Consider the following 18,835-nt stretch of genomic DNA (forward strand, 5'->3'; position numbering starts at 1 on the left):
TAAAAGCTATTGAAATTGTCCCTTTTATTAACAAGCCTTATAGAAGTAGTTATCCCAGGGAAAAGCAAATTTTTACTCATCAAAGGTTAGGATACTTCATGTTACAATAAGATAATTCTGGGAAAGATAATCTGTTGACTATAATGTGCATAGACATTCCGGTTTTGTTTCTAAAATAAGCCACAAATGACTTATTTTCAAGGACTTTCCTATGGGGTTGTTAAATCAAGTTTAGCCTAAAGCTGTCTCCTTACATATTTTAAATTTGCCCCAAAGGTTTCTCTGTACATTGCGAACTATAACCTAAATGGAGTTGTATACAGACTGTAGTTTACTATTCTGCCAATCACCAAGTTTAGACACTCAAAGGTGGCCAACTGTTCAAACTGTGTTGAAATAAGGCAAACGGTGAGCAGTAACCAATCTGGCTGTTTCTGTCCCTCACTTTCGTTTTCTGTACATCACTTTCCTTTTTCTGTCCATAAATCTTCTCCCACGTGGTTGCACTGGAGTCTCTACACTGGCATCCCTATTCTGGCTTGGGAGACTGCCCGACTTACAAATTGTTTTTTGCTCAATTAAACTCTTTTAAATTTAATTCAGCTAAAGTTTTTAACAGATGGCATCAGAAGTGGGATCTGAAATAGAGCTTCAAACGATCCCCTGAAGCACTGAGTGACCAAGCAAAGTACCTGCTGGACCCATTATGCCGATTGCTCTCTCGGGGCAGCTGGGGATCATGGTAAGTTTTCTCTCAGATTCCGAATCGCCACAAATTTCTGTTTTAAGCTCTCCGAGTTTCTTTGAGCAAATTTCTGATCCAAACGGGGTTTGGAAGTCCCAGAAACTGGACTGAGGCCAGGATTGGATTTGATTCGGTAATGAACCGGCTTGGATCCTTTAAAGTCCTCTTACTTCTGACTGAGTCAGAAAGAAACGTAGTAAATGGCAATATTGCAGGGGATGTAACATTTGGCTTTTGGAAATTCACAGGGATTTTTGTGTTCTACCTCTTTGTTTCATTTTTCTTGCATGCTTAAGTTGGAAAAAAATCATTGGCTAAGTTGATCCAGGGAAACTGAGAGCCAAAGCCAATATTTGAGGTAAAAATGGGATCCTTAATTTCTGAAGAACTGAGTTTCTTCCAGCTTATACATGCATAAGTATTAGGCCCCAGAAGCTGCAAAGTCTTACAGGAATGGCAACATCTTACTAAAGTTACAGTGAAATGTTCCAAATGAACAATACTGCACGGAATTGTATTTGAAAATGAAGGCTCCCAAATGAGTCTAATCTTGGGATGCCTATTGATACGCAGAAGCTTCTAAAAAGATTTCAACATTTTTATTTAAAAAATTTATAAAGGGCAAATAGAAAGCTTAAGTGGCTAAATGATTTAAAAATTTAAGTCTGCTAACCTTTTGGCTTGGCTACTATCCTGCCTCAAAGGTGGAAAGAAAGCTATCCTAGATAAGGTGTTTATAAAAGGTAGACCTCAAGTAAAATAGGCTTGTTTCTTTTTCAGATCTATCCATGCTGAATCCAGGCATCCAATGCTTTACTGGCCCTGTTTCTTAATGGGCTCCACCTATTAGTCTGAACTCGGTAATTTTAGCTAAAAAACAGTAGCTAAGTTAAGAAGAACACCCTATTAAAGCAAAATACACCTTTCTGGAATTTAATTGGCTACCTTGAATCTCTTTTCTAAAAGAAATGTACATCTATTAAGGAAATCTCCATTTTTAAGGATGTCTGCCTATGTACATTTGAAACTCTTACCACATTCTTTTAAATTTACATAAGAAGTCATACCTTTCTTTAAGGTGCTTTTCTGGCCATCTTGTCCTAAGTGAACTTTTGAGTATTTTTTTTTTCCCCCTTGGTTTGAGCAAATAATGATGCAATATTTAGGCCTAAACTCTTAGCTCTATGCTTATAAAATATAATTTTTTTTTGTTCCACCTGAGTTGTCCTTTTAGAAATGCAAATTTGTTGCCTAATTAACAATTGCTTAGGGCAATGAAATTGATAATTGTAAGATTGATAGAACGAATGGGGAAAAGAAAAATTATTTAAAAACAAATTGCCTTTCAGCAAATGAAAATCCTTTATGACAGCTATAAGATCTGCTTCTATGTGTTTGTGTGTCCATATGTGTAATGGGTATGTGATATTTGGCAAATAAACCTAGTTTTTAAATTGTTGGTAAAATAAAAGTGGTTTCAAAATTATCAATTGAATATAATTAGATACTTGCTTGATTTGACTGAGAGCTTACATCTTTGGTTTAAGAGTCTCTGGATTCAGGAGTCTACATAGTGACCACTGTGAGGTCTGAAGATATGTTCTTACTGCCTAGACCAGCAGCTACAAGCCAGAATTAAGCCCAACGTGAGCCCTTCTTCCTCTGCTTTCCCTGCTTTGCCTTCTGGCTATTTTGGGAGGAGTTGGATCCTCCAGATGTCAAAGGCCTGTGAACCATAGCAACTCCATCTTAAATAGGGGCTGGGTAAAATGAGACTGAGACCTACTGGGCTGCATTCCCAGACAGTTAAAGCATTCTAAGTCATAGGATGGGATAGGAGGTCAGCACAAGATACAGGTCATAAACACTTTGTTGATACAACAGGCTGCAGTAAAGAAGCTGGCCAAAACTCACCAAAATCAAGATGGTGAACAGAGTGACCTCTGATCATCCTACCGCTACACTCCCACCAGTGCCATGACAGTTTACAAATGTCAGGGCAATGTCAAGGAATTACCCTCTATGGTCTAAAAAGGGGTGGCATGAATAATCCACCCTTTGTTAGCATATCGTCAAGAAATAACCATGAAAATGGGCAACCAGCAGCCCTGGGTGCTGCTCTGTCTATGGAGTAGCCATTATTTTATTCCTTTTTATTTTTTATTAAGAAAGTCTTAATAAACTTGCTTTTGCTTTGCTCTGTGGAATTGCAAGATCCAAGAACCCTCTCTTGGGGTCTGGATCAGGACCCTTTTTCTGTAACACAGGTGTAGTCTTCACAGTTCTGTCTTCTGTCCTAATGGACTCAGACAGACCCTGACCTTCATAATCCTCTTGGGTGCCACACGGCTACTTTGGACCTAGAATTACTGGAGGAAGACATTAAGGAAGCTAACTGTGTCATAATTTCAAAATTCTTTTCAGTAATTTAAAATTGTAGAGTCATGATAAGTTAAATTAAGTAATACATAATCATAAACTATCTGAATCATTTGTAAGTGAAGATACTGAAATATGAATTATTAAACATGAGTTTAAGTCTATATACCTTGACATATTATTTTTATATAGTTTAGAAAAGCTAAATATATTTAGATCTCTTAGTAAATAATACTTTGAAGAACTATTGAAACAGGAGGAGTTTCCTTATCCCCTTGCAGGGCATGTGGCAGGGGGAGTGGCTCGCTTCTTCAGTGCCCCACAGCTCAAACCTCTAGGAAGGGCATGCAGATGGGCAGGTTGTGGGGAGTGTTTTTGGGCTCCAACCCCATGGCAGCGTCTAGGGTTGAGTGTTTACAGCTCCCAAAGCCCCAGTGTGTGTGAGTTACAGGGTGCTCTTTCAGTTTTGCTGTCTGCATGTGGCTTGTGTTAATCAGCTCAGTTAGACCCTCTGCCTTATCGCAAGGACAGAGGGCTTTCTGTATCCTGGGGTTCTTGCCCTTGTGTGCCAGAAAAATCAGATCACACGTAGGCTTGGAGAATGAGAGGTTTTTAAATTTTTTTTTTATTATTATACTTTAAGTTCTAGGGTACATGTGCACAACATGCAGGTTTGTTACGTATGTATTTATTGAAGGGTGGAAGTAGCTCTCAGCAGATGGATGGGGATCCAGAAGCAGGATGGAGTGGGAAGGTCATTTTCCCCTGGAGTCATACTGCTCAGCAGCCGGGCTCTCCCCTGTCTGCCATCAGCTGAATTCCACATTGTTCTGCTGTCTATGGCCTGCTGGCATCTGCTGGTGCCTGTCAGTGTGCTCTTTCACTTCTCTGCTCCTCTTGACGTCCAGCTGCTTGTGTGTGTGCCTGCTAGGGTCTCAGGGTATTTACAGGCACAGGATGGGGGACATAGTGGGCCAGAGTGGTCTTGGAAAATGCAACATTTGTGCATGGAAACTGGAGTGCCTGTCCCTATTTAGGTCCGTGAGCACAGGCCTGAGCTTGGAGCCCTCACCAGGGAGCCCACCTTTCTCTACCCAGCACTTCCCTGCCCCCCTCCCATATTATTTTTCTAAAAAATTATAAAATGGTTTTTATCTACAAATACTGATAAGACCATTCAAAATTACTTTCTAGGGTTTTTACTAGAAATTAGGGTTACTAAGAGTTAAAAACTACTAGATATGAGAGAAACAATTCTGTATACATAATGTATAAGCAAAAGCAAAATATGCATTTGGTAAGGAAAGTTATAAAGGCATAAAAATGTGTGTTAAAACTCTTGTCTGGTTTAAAGTTACTTAAAGGTTTCCAATTGAAGAAGTAAAAGAATAGATAAAACAAGATAAATATAGAAAGGGAAAAATATAAAACAAAAGTTTTATGGAAATCTTGTGGTTAAAAGATGACAGACTTGATCAATTTATTTATGTTTTATTAAAACTAGTGTTAATAGTGATAATACACTAATAAAAAAGTAAAACTTGATTTTCTCTATTCAATAAAAATTCTGTGTAGTATTAATATGACACAGTAAAATATTTTCATTCACCTTTTGATTAAACTGCAAAAAGAAAAAAAAAGAGAGAAAAGAAGAAGAGACAGATTCTGTCTTGTGTCTTTTGATTGTTTGGGAAACTGAGTCTCTTTTATCAAAGAGTACAGGTTTTTGTTTTCAAAAATCTTCTTTGGTTTTTAAAAATCACTTTGGTTAAATAAATGACTTGTTTTTTGGTGGCCTGTGATCCTGTTTTGGTCAAGTATTTTAAACCTTTGACATATTTGACAGGTTTCCCAAAATCAAATCTTAGCTTCAAAATTCTTTTCTGACCTCTAACTTTAGGGTGGTGCAGAGGGGCCCTGAAGCATCCAAAAGAGAGGTAAAGAGGATTATCTGGCATGTTAAGTTTACATAGGAAGCATTGACAAACCAAAAATAATGTTCCACCTTCTTCAGCTTATTTTTTTTTTTTTTTTTTTTTTTTTTGAAACGGAGTCTCACTCTGTAGCCCAGGCTGGAGTGCAGTGGCCGGATCTCAGCTCACTGCAAGCTCCGCCTCCCGGGTTCACGCCATTCTCCGGCCTCAGCCTCCCAAGTAGCTGGGACTACAGGCGCCCGCCACCTCGCCCGGCTAGTTTTTTTTTTGTATTTCTTAGTAGAGACGGGGTTTCACCGTGTTAGCCAGGATGGAAGCTTATTTTTTAATGAATATGATTAACATGTTTCAAAATTGTATGAGATTTCTAAAATTCTAATGTGTCTGAATGTATGCTATCAATAATAATCATGGTTATTAGGTTAAGTTATTGTAGACCACAGAAATAATAAAATTTCCTTGTCAATTGTATCTTTATGACTATTTAAAGTCATTTGCAGCTGGGCGTGGTGGCTCACACCTGTAATCCCAGCACTTTGGGAGGCCAAGGAGGGCAGATCACAAGATCAGGAGTTCAAGACCAGCCTGACCAACATAGTGAAACCCTATCTCTACTAAAAATACAAAAATTAGCTGGGTGTGGTGGTGTCCACCTGTAATCCCAACTACACAGGAGGCTGAAGCAAAGAATCGCTTGAATCCAGGCAGCGGAGTTTGCAGTGAGCCGAGATCACACCACTGCATTCCAACCTGGGTGACAGAGCGAGACTCCATCTCAATAAAAAATAAATAAATAAATAAATAAATGAATAAATAAGTAAAGTCATTCCCATAGCTAATTGCTTAATTCTGATGCAGTTTCTGAAAACTTCACAAGCACAGAAAATTCTAGAATATGGTGTCTTTAAGGAGGTACATGAAAAGATGGAAAGGACTCTGAAAAGCACTCTTAAATACAGGTTTCTGATAACTTTAGAATCATATCATTTGAACTGGATAAGAATTTCTGGAACTTTAATGAAAAGACTCACTAGTTTATAAAACTACTAACCCAAGCAGAACAAAAATTAATTTACTATGAAGAAAATATTTTGCCAAATTTTCATGCTAAATAAGCCAATACTGAAACTGTTTAGATACACAATTTGAATGAACTCCCTGGTCTAATTTAAATTACCTATGATAACCCATCAGTTATCAGTGCTATGTACCTAATTGGAGACACAACTGGTATTTAAGGGGACAAAAGTCTAATGTTAAGCATAGACTCATGGAGAACCAGGATGGGCACCTTAATCCCCATGAGTCCTTAAAGTTTTGTTTTTGAAAGTTCTGTATTCCATGACTTATCATGGAAAAGATAAAATGATCCAAATTAAATATATATTGGTGTGGTGACTTCTAAGTTGCTAAAATAGTTTATGACTAATGTTTGGTTTGTCAAACCCATATTCCTGGGAAGACAATTAAAAACTTCAGGTTCATGGAGCCTCAGTGAGAGTCCATGGGGGAGGAGGATGCCTACTTCCTCGTCCTTGATCAGAAACTTTTCTAGATGCAGGGAAACTTGAACCATGTCTGTCAGACCCACGACTGCCACAAGAAGATGTCTCAAGCCCTGACCCATGAATTGAAGAAAGACACTTCCAGTTTTCAGAGGGAGATGTTCTTCCATGATAAACGGCCCGGGAGGGCTGGATGGCCACCACAACCACAGAGAGAGTGCTCCAGGTGCTCCAGAAAGAAAATGACAGCAACAGGCAGAAGCTGGCTGACTGCAAGTCTAACTTCCAGTCTTTCCTGAGAGGTCCTTTGGCTCCTGGGGCTCTGCCTGGAGCCCACAGGGGCCTGGAAGTACCAGGGGGACTGTAGACCCCCAGAGCCCCCAGGAGGGATGTGGGTCACAATGTGAGGTCTTGGTTCCAGAGCACCTGCTGGGTTTATTCTGTTTTCCCTGTAGCTAGGCCCTGAATGCCCAGAGACTCTGCAGAACATCAGCCGGTGCTGCTACCTTTAAAGCATTTGTGATTGATCTCTTGTTTAGCTACGATTTATTAGTTGATGCTGAAATTGCTCTTATTGGAGTTTGATAGATAGCATTAGGATTGTTAAGTACTGTTTTTCAAATACAGATTGTTTAATATAAAAAGCCCAAAGGCTGCTGAAAGAAATTCTAATCTTTTATTTGTGTAATACTTTTCTCATATAAGACTCAAAACTCTTCTATGTATTTTCCCTTATGTGTGGTTTTGTAAAGAAATCCTGGCCTAGCATCCTGGCTTAGGAGATATGGTCTCTGACAAAGTCTGTACAGGGTAGGGTAAAGTCACTTCTGAAAGGTCTCAGCTTTAATTACAGTTTCTCCCTGTCATGGATCTTAACCACTAACACACACATAGTGGTAACCTAATGCTCTGCTATCTCAGAGAAGAGATAACTTGGAAGAAATTGTGTATAGATAGTTAAGAAGAAAGGAAGGAAAACGGGAGAACAGAAAGAGAAAGACAAAACAGAAAGAATGCTCTAAGTCTATCATCTTTTTTTTTTTTTTTTGAGACGGAGTCTCGCTCTGTCGCCCAGGCTGGAGTGCAGTGGCACAATCTCTGCTCACTGCAAGCTCCGCCCCCCGGGTTCACACCATTCTCCTGCCTCAGCCTCCCGTAAGTCTATCATCTTAACAAGAGATAAAATCATCAGAAGTATTCCAGAAACAGACAAGACTTGAAAGGCAAACTACAAACACAACTTTGAATCTTTTGTGATGTCAAATTTTTACTAATTCATGAAGTATGTTTTAAACTCCTTTATAGTTTCCTCGTTCCAAGTCTTTCTCTTGATTAATACAATTATGCATTTAAATGAAATAACACTATATTATTTCTTAAATTCAAAATTATACAAATGCTTTAGTCAAGTGACATTATGCTATTTTTACTTCTTCAGTACTATTTTCTCTTTTCTAACCTTTAATGAATGTAATTGATCATTTATTGTTTTAACAAAATCTCACAAAGTCCCCAAGTTTGCAGGTGGTTCTCTAGACCTTGGCATTAAGGCCCCTATGGTATCTGTTATAGGTGGTTGTGGCTGGGAGGAGACTCAGTCTTCCTGCTACCAAGCAAAAAGGAACCTCTGGGGCAGTTTGGGAGAGGCGTTAAGCTTATAAAATTATTGCCGTGACTATTTCCCTCCTAGTGAGCTATTGAAATAAATTATCAGATTTAATTCTTCCTTTGAGAGTGAAGTCACTGTCCTGTAGGTTTTCCAGGACACAGGGCCCAAAGGTTGCAGCCAAGGGCACACCCTGCCAGCAAACAGACTACCTGCCTCTCCTTCTAACCTGATGATGTACTCATTTTCAAATAACTGTTATTGAGATGCCAAGAGAACAAAATTAAAAACTTTTTTGAAAAAAAAATCACTCTCTCACCCCAAAGCACTCCAACTCTTTTTCATTTTTGCATATAACTTTCCAGTCTTGTTGGTAGGTAAATCTATTTTACGTAGTTGTAATTTCATATCCTCTTTCTTAAAATAATGTTATTTAGAATCTGTTGCTTTCAAAAGCCACAGTTGCTGTTTACCTCTGTAGGTGACTTTTCATGAAGCCTGTGTTCATGCACCCCAAGTACAAAGGACCAGAAGAGAGAGCGTTATCATTACATAATCTTGGCACTGATTTCTAAAATCTCTAGCATGTTATCTGGCCTTCCCAGATTGACCTAAATTTCAATCTGTGCTCACGCATTAAACTATCCCCTTCTGCAGTATTTCATTCAATGTTGTGTGAAAATAAATAGATATCTAACATTTTAAGTGGATATATAATCTTTTTTTTTTTAAAGCTACCAAGAATTACTTTAGCTTATTAACAATAAACTGGCAAAATGTTGCCATGGAAGATGTGACGTCACCAGGACAATGATTGTGAGAACCTTGTCTGGAGAATGATATTCACAGAGAAGAATGAAAAAGAAAGAAAAGCTTTCATTTGCCAACAGATTGAATAACCCAACAAAAGAAAGTAGTAGGTACGGTTGAAATTCCATGACTTTTCTCTTTTAGTGTTCTAAGGATCATTAAAGCTGTAATTTTTATCAAGAGACTTATTGCGAAAGAAATTTTGGTTTTCCTAGCTTAATTGCCTGTTACGAATTCAGATTTTACAAATTACTTAAGCATATTTGCAAAATTCTGTTTTATTCCTATTCACATGAAAATGAAAAAAAGACTTCAAAAGAATCTATTAGGAAATATCAGGGAATAATATTTTGGTGATTTTCTATTTTTTTTTCAAGGCACATTTAAAATTCTTACAGCTTTTTTCTGTTTGAGTGGGAAAATGATCATATTTTAAATATTGAAAGGCTCAGCTTATATGATTTATAAAGAACATTTTTATTTTACAAATAAGAAAAGATATTTTTTATTTGTGGAATCACAAATATTGTAGATATATTTTCTTTGAAAACATATTTTCATCCTTCTTTCCTATTTCATCATACCAATGAATAATGACTTAAGAAGTCTTCCAATCACTCCTCTGCTGTATTAGTGTTCTCACACTGCTAATAAAGACACATCCAAGACTGGGTAATTTCTAAAGGAAAGAGGTTTAATGGACTCACTGTCCCAATGCCTGGGGAGGCCTCACAATCATGGTGGAAGGCAAAGGAGAAGAAAAGGCACATCCTACATGGTGGCAGGCAAGAATGTGCAGGAGAACTCTCCTTTATAAAACCATCATATCTGCTGAGATTCACTATCAGAGAACAGAACAGGAAAGACCCAGCCCCATGATTCAATTATCTCCCACTGGGTTCCTCCCACGACACATGGGGGTTATTACAATTCAAGGTTGAGATTTGGATGGAGACACAGAGCCAAACCATATCATCTGCCTTCAGGCACAAATAAGTCTTGATCTAATGGAACGACAACTTTCTTCTAAGATGTTAAAACACCTTTCTGTCTGTCTGTCTGTCTGTCTCTGTCTCGCTCTCTCTCTTTTTTTTTGACAGATCTGGACTCCAGGCTGGAGTGCAGTGGCACAATCTCAGCTTACTGCAGCCTCCTTCTCCCGGGCTCAAGCAATCCTTCTACTTCAGCCTCCCAAGTAGCTGAGACTACAGGTGCCTGCCACCATGCCCGACTAATTTTTTTTTTTTTTTTTTGTATTTTTGTAGAGACAGAGTTTCGCCATATTGCTCAGGCTGGTCTCAAACTCCTGGGCTCAACTGATCCACCTGCCTTGGCCTCCCAAAGTGCTGGGATTACAGGCATGAGCCACCCGGTAAGATCTGTCACAGGCATAAACTGTCAAGATAGCACAGTGGATGTTTGGCATTTTCCATTTCCCCTTTTGAGGTCTCTTTTCCTCTAGTCCCCAGCTGCTGCCCTGCCTGCCACACACCCGTGATAGCAGCTCTGGGCCAACAGTGCTGGGTGGCCACTCAGATCATTGTCCTGATTCATTGGGCCTGGGTTTCATTTCCATGGCATTTATTCCTTTTTCTCTTCAATAGGTAATTTCCCTTTATTGTCCCAAGGCCACTTTATTGAGGATTCCTGAAGACTCACAGGAATGTATAGCTCTAATTGTAAAGTAAAGTTTGTTCACCATAATAGAAAGTGAACTTTTTGTTTTCTTCTGGTGAAGCCGCCCTAACTCCTTTCAGATCCTGTGATTTCTTTCCATGTGGAGTTGTAGGTGCCTCTGTGTGTGCTGCTCACACGGTAGGCGCTCCCTAAGTGGGGCAAGATGAGGTCAGGAGCAGATGGACTGAGCTGCTGAGGCTGAATTATCAGGCTTCCTTTTAAAAACAGCTCCTCCTAAGCCTTTGGGACAGACCTTAGCAATGTATTCACGTGTCATATGCTTTTATAAATTTGCGCACAGAAAAAGATATTTTAGCCACCCTCAGTCAACAGTGCTCTCTTACCTCTCTGACTTGCCCTTGTGTTTAGTGGTGTTGGAGAGGGAATGTTGTATATTTTAGGGTACTGATAAGAGAAAATTAAGTTGGTGATATACTTAATTTACATTTCATGGGTGATATTTATGTGGTTTGTGATCATTTCTGTGATTAGTAGTTATAGCTAGGTGTCCTAGCAAATGAATAGTTTTCAGGAATACTTCTACCACCCACTATGCTGAGCCACCTAGCGCCATGATATAAAGGTGCCAAGCCAATGTTCGTACGTCATGAATGTGTCCCGTTGCAGGGACCCCCAGCCCCCGGGCTTCTGATTGGTACCAGCACATGACCTGTTAGGAACCGAGTCGTGCCGCGGGAGGTGAGTGGCGGGCAAGCATTACTGCCTGAGCTCTGCCTCCTGTCAGATCAGCGGCAGCATTAGACGAACCCTAATGTGAACTGCGCATGCGAGGGATCTAGGTTGTGTGCTCCTATGAGATTCTAAATAATGCCTTATGATTTGAAGATGAAACCATTCCATCTGTCCCTTCCAGCCCGCGGAAAAATTCTTTTTCACGAAACCAGTTCCTGGTGCCAAAAAGGTTGGGGACCGCTGTCCTGTTACACCTCTTACCAGGAGTGTGTAGGTAAGGGGTAGAGAAGCATGTTTAAAATGTCATAAGTTAGTCTATGAAAAATTCCTCCTATCCTCAGATGTAGAAAATTGGTAAGCAGAGGATTTGGTTTGCATTGAAGCCTGTGCATAACTGTAGCATTCTAGTTGGAGTACATAAGATAATGCACATCTACAATGATCAGCACACGAATATACTTATTTTTCTTTTGGGATGGGAATTGTGTGAAATAGAATCAATCAGAATATTTTGATTTTTAGGGCAAACACCTGTAGTTGTACTAAAAACAACGAGTATGTCTGTGTACGAGGTTGAATGACTTATATATCCCAAACCCCAATATGGAAAACAAATTTTGATCAACTATACTCCAAAAAAGACTGAAGTATTTTTCTAGTTGCATTACAGAAGATGATACTACAAAATAGCTATTGTATAAAGAAGCTACCAAAGAGCATTAAACCAAAAAATGAAACAGAAAACAATTATAAAGGTATGTTAGGCAGCTAGTTAATGAAATTATGTCAATTTCTTAGAGTTTGTAATATTTATGGTATTTGCCAGCATTTAATTTTTAAAATTTATTGTGATTTCTATTCTCATTCTAATTTTCCATATTCTTGTATTTTGTAATTTTGTATTATTTTCTTTAAAGAGAGCCCCCAAATTGTATAAGCTTTTGACTTTACAAAACTTGGATCTGCCTTTGAATGAGATGAGATGAGCTAAGTCAAGCTGATACCTGGCATCTGACATAGTGAATTAATCAAATAAGAAATGAATTTAGTAAGAAAAGGAAAAAATAGTCAAAGTACTATAAGCTAGACAAGGAGAACGTGTATTTTTAAAAATAACAACATATTTTCTGATGGTGGATATGATGTGCATAGGTGTAGATGGGATTATTTAAGGGAAAGTATGTGGATTGGTTGTATATTTTAATTTTTACTATGTTTATTTGGCTCCACTTCCTTCTCTCATTCTGAAATATCCTATTAGTTGCTTAACAATGGAAGAATATTAATGCTAAGCATTTTTTATTTTTAAAGCCTAGCTGTGAACTTGGGTTATATTTTGTTTTGTTTTCTTTTTTTACCAGCTAGATTTTAAAAATAGACTCTTCCATTTATATTAGAGGAATTTTCTCCAGTCCACACAATCCCAAAACATGTATAGTAAGATACTCAATAAATAACTGAATTGAATTGTCTTTCCTATCTACTTATCCAGGGCTTTGTCCAGGGGAGCATACTTTTCATCTCAAGTATATTCATAAATTTCGCTCCTTAGAAAGTATAACTAGTGTCAGGGACACGTCAAGCTACAGATTATTATATTGTCCTAGAACCAGTTTGTTTTTGGTGCTGGCTGTATAAATTCTTGTTACGATGATTAGTTAATTTTAATCTTCATTCCAAATGTCTGAAGTTCTGCAGCAAGCAAAGGCACATTGCTGGTGGTAGATTCTTGTCTCTGGAATTTGCATTCCTTGTTAACCTTTCAAGATGGGATGTCTCTGATCCTTTCTATCCCAAAAATCATACCCAAAGTCCTCATAAAGTGCTATTCGCTGTTGTTGGTTTCCTACTGACTGACTTTCATAATGAAGGTTATTGCAGAAAAAGCATGGAGACACTCTTCTACTTCCACTGCTGCTTGAATTTTGTTTTGTTTTGTTGAGACAGAGTCTTGCTGTGTTGCCCAGACTGGAGTACAGTGAGGCAAACACAACTCACCTCAGCCTCGAACTCCTGGGCTCAAATGATCCTCCTGCTTCAGCCTCCTGATTAGCTGGGACCACAGGCGTGCACCTTCATGCCCAGCTAATTTTATTTTATTTTTTTAGAAATGGGGTCTCCCTATTTTTCCCAGGCTGGTCTTGAACTTTTGGGCTCAAACAATCCTCCCACCTCGGCCTTCCAAAGTGCTGGGATTGTAGGTGTGAGGCACTGGGCCTGCCCCTTACTCAATGAATTTTTGTCATTCTTAGTGAGACCCTTTTTCTGGAGTATTTATTAGATTTGCATTCTCCAGTATAAATCTTACAGGCAGTATATAGTTAATTAGTGGTAATAACTGGATTGAGAGAACTTTAAGATCCTGCTCTGTTGCTTCTCTCTCTTTCTGTCTCTTACTTGCACTCTGCTATAAAACTACAGGAAAGTTTGCTCACACAGTAAGGAACAACATGGTCCTTGACAAATCAAATTATGTAACAGATTGAAGTTTTGAGAGAATGTATAAATGAAGCATTGAGTTTTAGTTTTCAACAATTTCATGAATTTTATCCCCTTTAAGACCTGTATTTAATCTACATGTTTGTATTGCTATTAAGCATTTGGAATTATTTAAATCTATTGTGCTCCTTGTACTGGAAGAATAACTCAATAAAGGTTTGTGAACTGTTAAACAAGTGTGAGTGATTCTCTATAGATTGTTACACCAGATCAGAAAATTCAGCTCCCAGAAGCATGGCAGCAAATCTGCCAAGTGGCACAACCTGTGCTTACTTGAGCTGATCAAGTCCTAAGCCTTTTTTGTTTATTAAACTATGTTCAAGGATTGCAAGGAGAGTATGACCCACCATATCTCTAATGCATTTTAATCACACACACACACACACACACAAAACTTCTTCCAGCCAAATGATCCATAGCCTGAAAACACTGGTAGTGTAACACTTTTATTCAAACATTTCAGCCAATCATTAGCCATAGTATAGCACTTTCCACAGAATACTCAGATTTCATTTAGCCAGATTTGGCCCTGCTAGTTTTTAAGTGTTTATATATATAAAATATTATAAATGTGTTATCTAATATCAACATTATATATATATATATATCTGTGAGTTTATATATTTATATAATCTTTATGCACAGAAAGACTTTAACCCAAACTCTCAAAAGAATTAACAACAACAAACAATGCCTGGAAATCAGGAAACAGCTAGCCAGGCATGGTGGTGTATGTATGTAATCCCAGCTACTCCAGAGACTGAGGCAGGATAGCTTGAGTCCAGGAGTTTGAGGCTGCAGTATACCATGATAGCACCTGTGAATAGCTATTGTGCTGCAGCCTGGGCAGCACAGCAAGACCTTACCTTTAAAAAAATATGAGAAGACACAGAGTTTCTCATTTTGTTTTTGACATTTTCCTTTATTAATGTAATACATATTCATACACTGCTCCTTTTAACAATAGCTGAATATAAAGTTAATAGTGTCTTTCCTTTTTCTTCTTTACTCTTTACTTTCAGTAATCAAGAGTAACAATTAGTTAGATATCCTTCCATATCTTTCTCTAAAACAATACATCTCTGCAGATCAGATTTTGCCTCTGACTAGCTGGGACACAGAGCATAAGACTCAAGTCTTTGCTTGTACCAAAAATAAAGGTGGCCCCAAATTATAGTTAAATATCTTTACACTTACTAGGGTGGCTAAAATAAAAAAGACAATAGCAAGTGTTGTCAAGGATGTGCAGAAATTGAAACTCTTGTATATTGCTGGTGGAAATGTAAAATGGTGCAGCTACTTTGGAGATGGTTTGGCAGTTCATCAAAATATTCAACATAGAGTTACCATATGAGCCAGCAGTTCTATTTCTAGGTATGTATGCAAGAAAAATGAAAACATATTTCCATGGTGAAATGAGTGTTCATAGCAGCATTATTCATGATTGCCAAGAAATAGATACAACACAAATGTCCATCAGTTGATTAACAGATAAAATATGATATATCCACACAATGAAGTATTACTCAGCCATAAAAAGGAATGAAGAATGGATACATAGTACAATATGGATGAACCTTGAAAACATGCTAAATGAGAGAGCCCAGTCACAAAAGACCATATATCATATGGAGTCATATGATACATGTGAAATGCATGGTAGATAGGTAAATATGTGAAATGCATGGTAAATAGGTAAATAGGTAAATCCATACAGTCAGAAAGCAGATTAGTAGTTGCCTGCGGCTGGGGAATGACTGCTAATGATTTTATTTTTGGGGTGAGGAAAATGTTCTATAATTAGATTCTGGTTATGGTTGTACTACTCTGAATATACTCAAAATTACTGAACTGAGCACTTTAAAAGAGTGAATTTTAGGGTATGTGAAATGTATCTCAATAAAGCTACAAAAATAAAAATAAGCATGCTTAACTTAGATGTTCTCCAAATTTTCTTTAAATTATAGAAATGTGGAGACACTCCATTTTCTTACTTTCATTGACAATTTATTTCAAGTTCTTAACCTTAAATCCTATTAAATTCCCCATTCTTTTAAAATGGTTCATTGTAATTTTAATATTTATTTTATGATATGAATGTCAACTTTTAGTTATGACAGTATAGAATCCTAAACTTCTTAGTAAAGAGAAAAAATGTGAATTTCCAGTTGTCATAACCAGTGTCTTTCTGGCTTTATATTTATCCTAGCCATTGCTAAAACAATCAAGAAAGGAAAATATTAGGCTAATCTTATATGTATGGAATATCAAGTTTTGGTTTCTAACATTTTAATATGATTACCATATGTTATAGCCTCAAAGTGAAATATGCCAAGAAAGAAACCTAAATCGGTTATAATTTTGGCCATGGCAAATATTTAGCAAATATACCATTCCTGTACAGACCTTTAGTGGCCGCTCCAGGATATCTCAGAAGTCAGGGAGCTTACAGGCTGCAGCCTGCCTAGAAGTGGGAGGAGACTATGTTTGCTTAAATTTGAGAAAATCCCAAGTGTCATTTATGTTCTATGTACATTAAGAAAGATGGAGGTTAGTTATTGGGGGTCTGAAGCATGGCCAAATACTCTCTACCACCCTTTTCGTGGTGCCGGCATCGACAGCATTTTCTTAGTACCAGAAATAATTTTCTCCTTGCCTGTACTTCCTACATAGAAAAATTGCCCTATTTATACTCAGAAAAGGCAAACCTTGGCATAACCACGACTCCCAGGTTGTGTCCAACTAAACCAGGGCTAGGCCTTTGATTCAAAATGAGACTCTCTCTTCTTGGAGTTCCTACTTCTTAAAACTGAGACAAGAGATGGAATCAGTTACCTACGAGGTTACACATTAGACTAAAGTTAAGTAATGATTTAAAGTAAGGGAGACTTGGAAAATAAGTCTGGAAAAGTAATACCAGAAGACTTCAGCAATTGTCCTATTAAAGGACTTTGACTAGTATGTTAGAGGAAGAAGTGAAGAAGGAAGAAAAGATTTCAGAGGCATTAGGTGAAAAAAAATCAATACCAGTTTGTGGCTGATCTGATATGGGAGTAGTGAAATGAGGACAAAGGATCAGGCAAGTATAAGAGCAATGTTCAGTCTTAGTGCTGCTGGCTTGTTGATGCCATAACATAAACAGGAAGTCTGAGGGGAGAAGGAGTTTGGGGACTGTGGGGAAAAGAAAGAGATCAGCCTGTTATTGTGTCTATATAGAAAGAAGTAGACATAAGAGACTCAGGACCAAAAGAGCGAGTAATCAAAACTCAATATCAATCAGCTCAAACAGCAGAGTTGGTTGCAGTCATTACACTGTTACAAGATTTTAATCAACCTGTTAATATTATATCAGATTCTGCATATGTAGTACAGGCTACAAAAGATGTTGAGACAGCTCTAATTAAATATAGCATGGATGATCAGTTAAACCAATTGTTCAATTTATTACAACAAACTGTAAGAAAAAGGAATTTCCCATTTTATATTACTCATATTAGAGCACACACTAATTTACCAGGACCTTTAACTGTAGCAAATGAACAAGCTGACTTACTGGTATCCTCTGCATTCATAAAAGCACAAGAACTTCATGCTTTGACTCATGTAAATGCAGCAAGGTTAAAAAACAAATTTGATGTCACATGGAAACAGGCAAAAGATATTGTACAACATTGCACCCAGTGTCAAGTATTACACCTGCCCACTCAAGAGGCAGGAGTCAATCCCAGAGGTCTGTGTCCTAATGCATTATGGCAAATCGATGTTACCCATGTACCTTCATTTGGAAAATTATCATATGTTCATGTAACAGTTGATACTTATTCACATTTCATATGGGCAACATGCCAGACAGGAGAAAGTACTTCCCATGTTAAAAAACATTTATTATCTTGTTTTGCTGTAATAGGAGTTCCAGAAAAAATTAAAACTGACAATGGACCAGGTTATTGTAGTAAAGCTTTCCAAAAATTCTTAAATCAGTGGAATATTACACATACAACAGGAATTCCTTATAATTCCCAAGGACAGGCCATAGTTGAAAGAACTAATAGAACACTCAAAACTCAGTTAGTTAAACAAACAAAAGGGGGAGACAGTAAGGAGTGTACCACTCCTCAGATGCAGCTTAATCTAGCACTCTATACTTTAAATTTTTTAAACATTTATAGAAATCAGACTACTACTTCTGCAGAACAACATCTTACTGGTAAAAAGAACAGTCCACATGAAGGAAAACTGATTTGGTGGAAAGACAACAAAAATAAGACATGGGAAATAGGGAAGGTGATAACCTGGGGAAGAGGTTTTGCTTGTGTTTCACCAGGAGAAAATCAGCTTCCTGTTTGGATACCCACTAAACATTTGAAGTTCTACAATGAACCCATCGGAGATGCAAAGAAAAGCGCCTCCACGGAGACGGAAACACCGCAATCGAGCACCATTGACTAACGAACAAGCCTTCATCACCATGGCACATTTATATAGAGGAAAAGGGAGGGAGAATGTTGCGGGAAGTCAGGGACCTTGAACGCAGGGACTGGCTGAAGCCACGGCAGAAAAACGTAAAATGCGAAGATTTCATGGACATTTATTAGTTCTCCCAAGTTAATACTTTTATAATTTCTTATGTCTGTCTTTACTTTAATCTCTTAATTCTATCATCTTCTTTGTAAACTGAGGAGGATATATGTCACCTCAGGACCCTGTGATGATTGCCTTAACTGCACAAATTGTTTGTGGAGCATGTGTGTTTGAACAATATGAAATCTGGGCATCTTGAAGAAAGAATAAGATAACAGCAATGTTCAGGGAACAAGGGAGGCAACCTTGAACTGGCCGCCAGTGAGCCGGACGGAACAGAGCCATATTTCTTCTCTTTTCGTTATGCAAATAGGAGAAATATCGCTGAATTCTTTTTCTCAGCAAGGAACATCCCTGAGAAAGAGAATGCGCTCTGAGGGTAGGCCTATAAACGACCCCCTTGGAG

The 18,835-nt window shown here is 38.0% G+C and overlaps 1 long non-coding RNA gene across 1 annotated transcript; it reads left to right on the plus strand.

The window, feature by feature from the left end:
• Positions 1-508: 508 nt before the first annotated feature.
• LOC144330799 (uncharacterized) lies at positions 509-14,021 on the plus strand. Its single transcript, XR_013397288.1, has 3 exons — positions 509-742; positions 8,904-9,089; positions 10,245-14,021. It is a non-coding gene; the product is annotated as an uncharacterized LOC144330799 (long non-coding RNA).
• Positions 14,022-18,835: the final 4,814 nt, after the last annotated feature.

This window comes from Macaca mulatta, chromosome 8 (assembly GCF_049350105.2).
Source record: "Macaca mulatta isolate MMU2019108-1 chromosome 8, T2T-MMU8v2.0, whole genome shotgun sequence".
NCBI lineage: Eukaryota > Metazoa > Chordata > Mammalia > Primates > Cercopithecidae > Macaca > Macaca mulatta.